This window comes from Canis lupus, chromosome 31, assembly GCF_048164855.1.
Source record: "Canis lupus baileyi chromosome 31, mCanLup2.hap1, whole genome shotgun sequence".
Taxonomy (NCBI): domain Eukaryota; kingdom Metazoa; phylum Chordata; class Mammalia; order Carnivora; family Canidae; genus Canis; species Canis lupus.
In genome coordinates this window covers 37,848,880-37,857,466 of record NC_132868.1, presented here as the reverse complement: position 1 = coordinate 37,857,466, position 8,587 = coordinate 37,848,880, and the positions used below count along the sequence as shown (strand labels likewise).

The 8,587-nt window shown below is 44.2% G+C and overlaps 1 long non-coding RNA gene across 2 annotated transcripts in view; it reads left to right on the top strand.

Annotated features, from left to right (window-relative positions):
* Positions 1 to 223: 223 nt before the first annotated feature.
* The window catches only part of LOC140622310 (uncharacterized), a 30,051-nt gene continuing 21,687 nt past the window's right edge, over positions 224 to 8,587 (top strand). For both annotated transcript variants that reach the window (XR_012022078.1, XR_012022077.1), the window contains exons 1-2: positions 224 to 348; positions 1,909 to 2,030. This is a non-coding gene — a long non-coding RNA (uncharacterized lncRNA). The remainder of the gene's footprint in view (positions 349 to 1,908; positions 2,031 to 8,587) is intronic.

The following is an 8,587-nucleotide window of genomic DNA, read 5'->3' as shown; positions in this document are numbered from 1 at the left end:
GGTCGCATCACGGGCAGGTCGTGGGGAGCTCCCAGGGAGCTCAGCTGACCCCCTTTTCTGAAATGACTGGAGCCCACCGGCAGAGTGTGCTTCTCCTTTCTGCCCTGTCTTGCTCGGCGTCCCTCCTTGCCTGGCTGCCACTTCCAAGCCCTCCCTCACCTCCTCTCCGCATTGGCTCCTCTAAAAGGGACATTTTATTCTGGTGTTTACTTAGAAATGTTAGTGCTACAAAGTCGGGCCTGGTTGGGGAGGCCTCCAGTGAGGGAGGGAGGGAGACGGGCCTCCTGCTTGGAGGACATTTGGGGAGGCTCAGACCCTGGTGGCACCAGTAAAAGGAAGCCAACTAAGGTAAACTTCTTTTTTTTTTCCCTCCTCCCCCCCAGTTCGTAAATCCTCCTTGTGAAGCTGGCATAATAGAGGCTGTATAAGAGCTGGGCCGGCTCCGCGCCTTCTGGAATCCCCAGGGCGCCCGCGGGAGCCCGGGCCCTGCGCTCGGTGGAGGGCGGGGGGCCTCCCCCTGTGCACCCCTCGCAGCCCCCCTGGGCCCGGGGTGGGGCTGCTGGATGTGAATGGAGGATTGTTCGCCGTGGCCACTGGCCGCCAGGGCTGCCGGGGCCAACACTTAAAAAATACAGTGCTGCTTTCAAAGTAGAGCAGGAGGGCGTTGAAGCAGGGGTGCAGGGGTGCAGGGGTTCTTGTCCAACACACTGCCCATCTGTGCAGGCTCCCCAGGTGGAGGAAGGGCACCCCCCACCTCCACTTCCAAGCCAGCAGAGGAGGCCCACTTGGGCTCCGAGCCCTCCAGCAGGCTGCTTGCTGGGCAGAGTCAAAGCGACGGTCCCTCTCGCATGAGCTCAGCCGCGACGTGGGTGTCAGCGGGGCTGAGCTGGGCGCCTTGGCACCTGCTGGGTGCCCCGTGAGCGCTGCGGGGACAGAGCGCCCGGGCCGGCTGCAGGGCTCTCCGCGCTCCCCCAACCGCACAGAAATCCTGCCCATCGTTTTCCTCTGGGACGGAGCGCGGTGATACAATTAAACATTCACGGTTTAATTATTGGAAAGAAATACATTAAAGGACCATTATTGAAATATTTTCCATCGAGCGTCAAGTAGGAAAACCTAAAGAGCGAGGCTTCTCTGTACTTGCCATGAAATGATCCCATTGTTGGCGGTGGCGGGAGCGTTTATATAAAAGGACTGAAATGATGCAGTTGCCTGAGTGACTCGACCACCACCGAGTGAACCCCAGGCTGGGAGGCCACGTGGCCACCCCTGCTCGGCTTCAGAATTCCCCAGGAGTGTTTGGATGCAAAGGAACTGGAGATTCCCTAAAGAGGATCCCTTTTGTTTTCCTGGTGATGGGTAGAGGGCAGAGTGGGTTGATTCCTCTCCGGGCTCCAGACAGTTCACTTAAAAAACAAAACACACCTCTGGCAGTTTTGTTTCCATGTCCCCAGGAAGTGCTCTCACGTGTGCTGAGCCTCCCTCTGCTCAGTCACTGGTAATATCCTTCATGGGATGGGTTAAACTAAAGCCTTAGGAATAGCTCCTCTGCCAGTCCTCAGGGCAAAACCCCCAAAAGGTAGACATCGTAACACCTTGACTTTCTAGGTGAGCCCCGGGGGCACAGAAGTGATGATGTTCTCCTGAGAGCAGAAGGCACACCGTGGATGGGTCCCCTAAAAGCAAAATGGCAAGACCACAAACACACCTCATTGCAAAGGAGGTGCATTTTCCCATTGTTCTAAGTATAATGTGGGGCAGGAAGGTGGAGAATAATATTCAAGGCATCTACAAAGGAAATGAGACTCCAAATCGCCTTTTTTGGTGCGTTAGTCTGAAAGGACACCTGCCTCATTCACCAAATAAGCAGGTTCGCCCCCCACAACAGCCTTTTTTTTTTTTTACAAGGTCAAGCCCTGCTGCTCTGAGGAATGAATCAGAGGCATTACATTTACCCCAAAAATAACTCATTGAAGGAAGCGATTTACCTCTTTCTTATCTGATCACATCAGAAGGAGCAAAGATTACAAGTAAGATCTAATTCTTCTTGCCTTATTGATCATGTCTGCACGCTGACCATGTTTTTGCAAAAGAAACAATGCCATGTTCTCAAATTCTCAAAATGAGTAGGCCAGAATTACTTAATCAAATCTATACTAGGAAGTGCAGACTGAACAATGCACTAGCTTGTGTGTTTTGACTTCACTGTCTCCATGGTAACATGCACGAACAAATTAAGAAAAATATGAGCGATTTGTCTTTAGGGTGGAACTTGCCAAATCTTATTTAGTCTAATTGGTTTTTAAATTAATGATATTTTAGATGCTTAAAATGTTTTCCCAAGAATTCTCATGCAAAAAACTGCCATATTTACTGACTTTGGTATAATTAAATGTCCATATTTTTAGACCAAACCAGTTGTGGAGTGAGAATTACTAACTTGCATAAATTAAAGTAGTAAGCATTTCAACAAAGGCTGTGCTGGTAAGAAGCTGAAACAACTGTTAAAAAATCAAAATTTTAGTTTGTCTGGTTATTTGGGACCATGGGAATGCCGTTCCTTAAAAGACGGAAATATATTTTTAATTAAACGTTTTTCTTACTTTAAGCAAATCGCACCAGTCTACGAAGGCTGTGTACTCAGGGAATTAACTAGAACACAATGAGGGGCAAAGCCACTGGAATCAAAGGGGTGTTAAAGTTAACGCTCGGAATATTGATGTCCAAGAACTCTCTCAAACCTGTACAATCTCGAGTATTTATAAACTGTCTTCTCTCAACCGCCAAAGTGAGTTTCGTAACCATCTCGCTGCCATGGTTTAGAGACAAGGGTACAGAAATAGCTCAAGAACCTGGCTGCTCTGCTGGGGACCCAGAACACAACCGGCACCAGGAATTGTGTGGAGTACGCAGGAGACACAGGGGGCCTCCTTCTGCTCTGTACGATTAATACGAGGTTAGCGAGAGTTCTGGAAAAGAGGTTGGTGAAGAGTCAAAAAGACAAAAGAAAGTGAACAACCTGAGCTTTGAGCACCTGCACAGAGACAGCCAGAACCCTCTCTGCAGTTGGTGTTGAGTGTCTGAACACAAGGAAGCGATTGTTCCCACACCACTACTCCAGGATCCTGAGAAAAGGATCAACAGACAGAGCAGGACTGGCATCATGGGAAAGGAAACAAATCTGCCTGAGAGAGGAGGAGGGGGGAGGGGAGAGAGGGAGAGAGGGAGAGAAGGAGGGAGAGAGACAGACAGACAGACATATCCCTGAAATTCTTGAAAGTCTTTCACAGAAGCCTGGAGACCTCACTGAAGAAATATCCCATGTATTTTACTATGAACACACACACACACACACACACACACAGTTTTTTCTACAGTGTCTGTCATCATCCTCAGTCAATAGGACTTCATAAGGTTCCAAATTTTAAGATTATATTGTTATTGATCCAGGAATCTTTGACTATTTTAATCAAGATTCTGCTCCCCGGGGCACCTGGGTGGCTCAGTCGGTTACGTGTCTGACTCCAGCTCGGGTCATGATTTTGGGGTCCTGAGATCCAGCCCTGTGTGGGGCTCCCTGCTCAGTGGGGAGTCTGCTTTTCCCTCTGCCCTCCCCCTGTTCATGCTCTCTTTCTCTCAAATAAATAAATAAAATCTTAAAGGAAAAAAATGAAAGATTCTGCTACTCAAAGTAGGCAAACTAGCTACACAACACTTGTTGTGTACACAACACTGTGCCCGAAGCAATCCTGTGCTGCGGTGTAGGGCATGCTGCTCTGGGCACTGTCGCACTGTGGACTCCTGCCCCCAGTCAGCTCACAAACCAGGAAACATTCATTCAACAGATCGACAAGACTATAAAATGAGTTTTCTCCTGGTGTCAAGGAATGAGGAGACACTAATTGCTTTCTATTCTTTACAACAACAACGGTTTGAGGAGCATTCGGAAATACAAACTATTGGGACTTCATCAAGATAAAAAGCTTTTGCACGGCAAAGGGAACAGTCGACAAAACTAAAAGACAACCTACAGAACGGGAGAAGATGTTTGCAAATGACCTATCAGATAAAGGTCTGGTATCCAAGATCTATAAAGAACTTGTCAAACTCAATGCCCAAAATTGGTGTTGTTTTTGTTTAATCCAGTCAAGAAATGGAAGACACGAACAGACCTTTCTCCAAAGAAGACCTACACGTGGCCAACAAGCACATGAAGAAATGCTCCACATCACTGGCCATCAGAGAAATACAAATCAAAACCACTTTACATGAGATACCACTTTACACTGGTGAGAATGGCGAAAATTAACAAGATATGGAACAAATGTTGGCGAGGACGTGGAGAGAGGGGAACCCTCGTGCACTGTTGGCGGGAATGCAAGCTGGTGCAGCCACTCTGGAAAACAGTGTGGAGGTTCCTCCAGAAGTTAAAAACAGAGCTAGCTACTCTACAACCCAGCAACTGCACTGCTGGGGATTTACCCCAAAGATACAGATGTAGTGAAATGCAGGGACACCTGCACCCCGATGTTCACAGCAACAATGTCTACAATAACAAAACTATGGAAGGAGCCATGATGTCCTTCGACAGACGAGTGGATAAAGAAGATGCGGTCTATTTATACATTGGGATATTACTCAGCCCTCAGAAAGGATGGATACCTGCCACTTATACTGATGTGGATGGAACTGGAGGGTATTTATGTTGAGTGAAATAAGTCAATCAGAGAAAGACAATTGTCTTATGGTTTCACTCATGTGGAATATAAGAAATAGTCAAGGGAGGGGGATCCCTGGGTGGCGCAGCGGTTTGGCGCCTGCCTTTGGCCCAGGGTGCGATCCTGGAGACCCGGGATCGAATCCCACATCGGGCTCCCGGTGCATGGAGCCTGCTTCTCCCTCTGCCTGTGTCTCTGCCTCTCTCTCTCTCTCTGTGACTATCATAAAATAAATTAAAAAAAATAAAAAAAAATTAAAAAAAAAAAGAAATAGTCAAGGGAATTATAAGGGAAAGGAGGGAAACTGAGTGAGGAAAAATTAGAGAGGAAGGCAAACCATGAGAGACTCCTGACTCAGAAAAAAAAAGAAGGATTGCAGCAGGGGAGGTGGTTGGGGGAGGTGAGGGTGGTGTGACTGGGTGAGGGCCACTGAGGGGGGCACATGATCAGATGAGCACTGGGTGTTATACTACATGTTGGAAAATTTAATTTAAATAAAATAAAAAATAAAATGTATAACAGACATAGAAAATAAAGAAATATAAACAAATAGTTTGAAAGAATAAAGAAGATATAAAATTAAGATACTGAACTTAGCTGTTGGTTCTCACTTCTGTTTATTACCAATACATATATCAGGAGTGTTTTCTGGACTTTAGAAAAGGCTTTTACAATTACCTTGCTAAATGCAAATGCTAAAGCTATAATGCTTCCAGAAGATAACAGGGAAATTTTTGCAACCGTGGAATCGGCAAAGTTTTCTTAAATACAACAAAGAAAGTGTTAGTCACACACACACACACACACAAATAATAAACTAGACTCCATCAGAATGAAAACAGCTCATCAAAAGACACTTAAAAAAATAAAAAGGCAAGTCACAGACTGGGAGAAAATATTTTGAAATATATGTCTGATAGAATATATAAAGAACTTCTACAATCCAACAATAAAAATAAACTCAATTTTTTAAATGGGCAACCACTTCACTAAGGAAGACGTACAGATGGCCAAAATGTCCACGGAAACATAGCCAGTATCATCAGTCATCAAGACTGATAGAAACCACAGATAAGATATCCTTTCACACCCATTAGAATAGTTAAATTTTAAAAGACTGACTTTACCAAGTGTTGGTGAGGATCTGGAGCAATTGGGCCTCTCATACATGCTGGTGGGTATGGAAAATGGGACAACTGCTTTACACACAGTCCCACAGTTGTACAACAAAGTGTATACCTACTCTATGACCTAGTAATTCCATTCCTAGATCTTTACCTAAGAGAAATGAAAATGGAAAGATCTGTATAAGAATATTTGTAAAAAGGAATACCTGGCTGGTTTAGTTGGATGAGCATGTGACTCTTGGTCTCAGGGTCATAGGTTCAAGCCTCATGTTGGGTGTAGAGATTACTTAAATACAATTTTTTAAAAAAAGAATATTACAAAAGCTTTATTTGTAATAGCATCAAACTGAAAATAGCCCAGGTGTCCATGAACAGAAGAATGGCCATGAACAGAAGTGTGTGGTATATCCATTCAAAGGAACACCCCTCGGCCGCCCTCCCCCAAAAGAGTAACAACTCCTATTTACGCAACATAAAACCATTGTGCTGAGTCAAAGAAGCCTTACCCCCCAAAGTACATGTGATATGATTCCATTTATATAAAATTCTACAATAGGCAAAACTAATTTATGATAAAAAGAATTCATAACAGTGGTTGCATATGGTGAATGAAAGTGGGGATTAAGTGGGAAGAGGGAACTTTCTTGAGAGAACTTTCTGGCATGATGGGAATGTTCTTTATCTTGGTAAAAGTCTGGGTTATATTTGCCTGGATTCATTAAAAGCACCCTTAAGGTTGGTGCATGTCACTGTATGTAAACTATATCGAAAAAATAAAGTGAATACTGAACTCTAGTCAGTGAGATACATGCGGAAGCGTTTTTGGAGTAGACTGCTGTCTGCAACTGACTTTGAAATGCTTCAGAAAATACAATGAACTGATGGGTGAATAGAGGAATAGATATGTGATACAGGATAAAGCAAATTAGCAAAATGCTACTTGTAGTGTTTAGGTATTAGGTACTGTAAAAGAGTTGTCCATTGTTGTACAGCTTTTGCCACTTTTTCTGTATATTTGAAATTTTTCATTAAAAAATATTGAGGAAAAAATTAAGTGTATCCTATGACCCAGCAGTGCCATTCCTAGGTACTTGCCCCAAAGAAATGAAAAAATATGTTCACACAGACTTAGCCAAGAATAGTTACAGTAGCTTTCATTGTAATAGTTCCAAGCTAGGAACCATGTAGGTGTCTATCACCAGGAGTACTGGTGTGCAAGTTGTGGTGTCTGTATACACTGGAGTGCTACTCAGCAGTAAAAAGGAAGGAACCACTAACACATAGGCCAAGATGGCTAAATCCCCAGAACTGTATGTTGAGCCAAAAAAAATCAGGGACAAAACTTGGAATCAGGCAATTAGAACAGGGATTGCCTGGGAGGATTGAGAATTGATTGGAAGGGACGTGAGACAACCCTCTGGGGTGATGGAATGTTTTATTTTGTGATTGAGATGATGGATATTCAGACGTATATGTTGATCCAAGCTCATGGAGTTGTACACTTAGGATCTGCGCATTCCCGTTCATGAGGTCTACCCCCAGTGGGAGGAGGGGGAAGGCTAGGGAAGAAGGATCCCAAGTTTTTGGACTCAGTTGTCTTTCTCAGTGTGACTACAGATGACAATTTAGAGGCAATGGGGAACTGAATAGGAGGGGGCATAGGTGTCAGATTTCATGTCAGGAATCCCACTCTGAATAGTGGGATGGGTCTATTCTTCGGGAAGTCTTGAGGTAGGAACAAAGACCCTCTTAATACTTCAAGGTGTTGTAAAAGGAGAGACAACAGTAATATCTTAGCCAGTTTGTGGACAACGTAGCTCTCGGCCCCAACTTCAATGGTACGGGATGGGAGCCACGCTGGTACCTTTCCCCTTTTGTCTTAGGAAATGTACAGTTTAGGCTCCAGTAGGGAAATGAGCCGTCAGAACTGATGGATTGAAATCGCTGCCCTTTAACTCCCCCCAGGCCCTCTCTCTGAGTCTATTTTATACAGGAGGCGAAGAAGGTGGGCTGGCTGCTTTGTTTCCTAGCCCTCAGCAGGTTGGAAGCAGCAAATTAGAGATGGGGAGGAGACAGTGACATAGCTGGAGGCCGTCACTTAGACAGCAAGTGACAGCTCACAGCAGGCACGAAGGATGAAGTTAGGGGAGAAATAGAAAAAGCCAACCTAAATACTCAGGCACACAACAGTAAGCGGAGGATCCCCACAGCTCAATTTATTTAAGTAACTCCTTGGTGCACCGCAGTATTTTACAGATCGGTCTAAAGTCTTTCTTAATGTCCTAAAAGAAGAACCAGGGGTGTGATAGCATCATGTATTTTCTAAGTCAGGGAATTGCTCTATTTTCTCAAATTGTTGATGTAATTAGAATGATATTTAAACATTTTTGATTAGAGGGATAAACTCTACTTAGTAACAAAAATGCTTCTGTAAAATGCTTATTCCTTCACAACAATGAATCATAAATATACTTTTTACTTCTTAAGACTAGTGAAGGTTGACCCATCAAAATCATACAACTTTAGGTGATCATCTCTCGATAAAGAAAAATAATAACACTTACCTCTGTGACCAAAGCTGAGGTCTTGAACTTTCTATCTTTGCAGACTTCTGAGTTGGTGAAATGTCATCCCTATTATCCATAAGGGCTTTATATATTGAGACAGGTCTTGGAATGCCTTTCTTCTGGATGCCAATCATTATATCAGACCAGACCTTGAAAAGTTTTTGAGCGGTTTTGT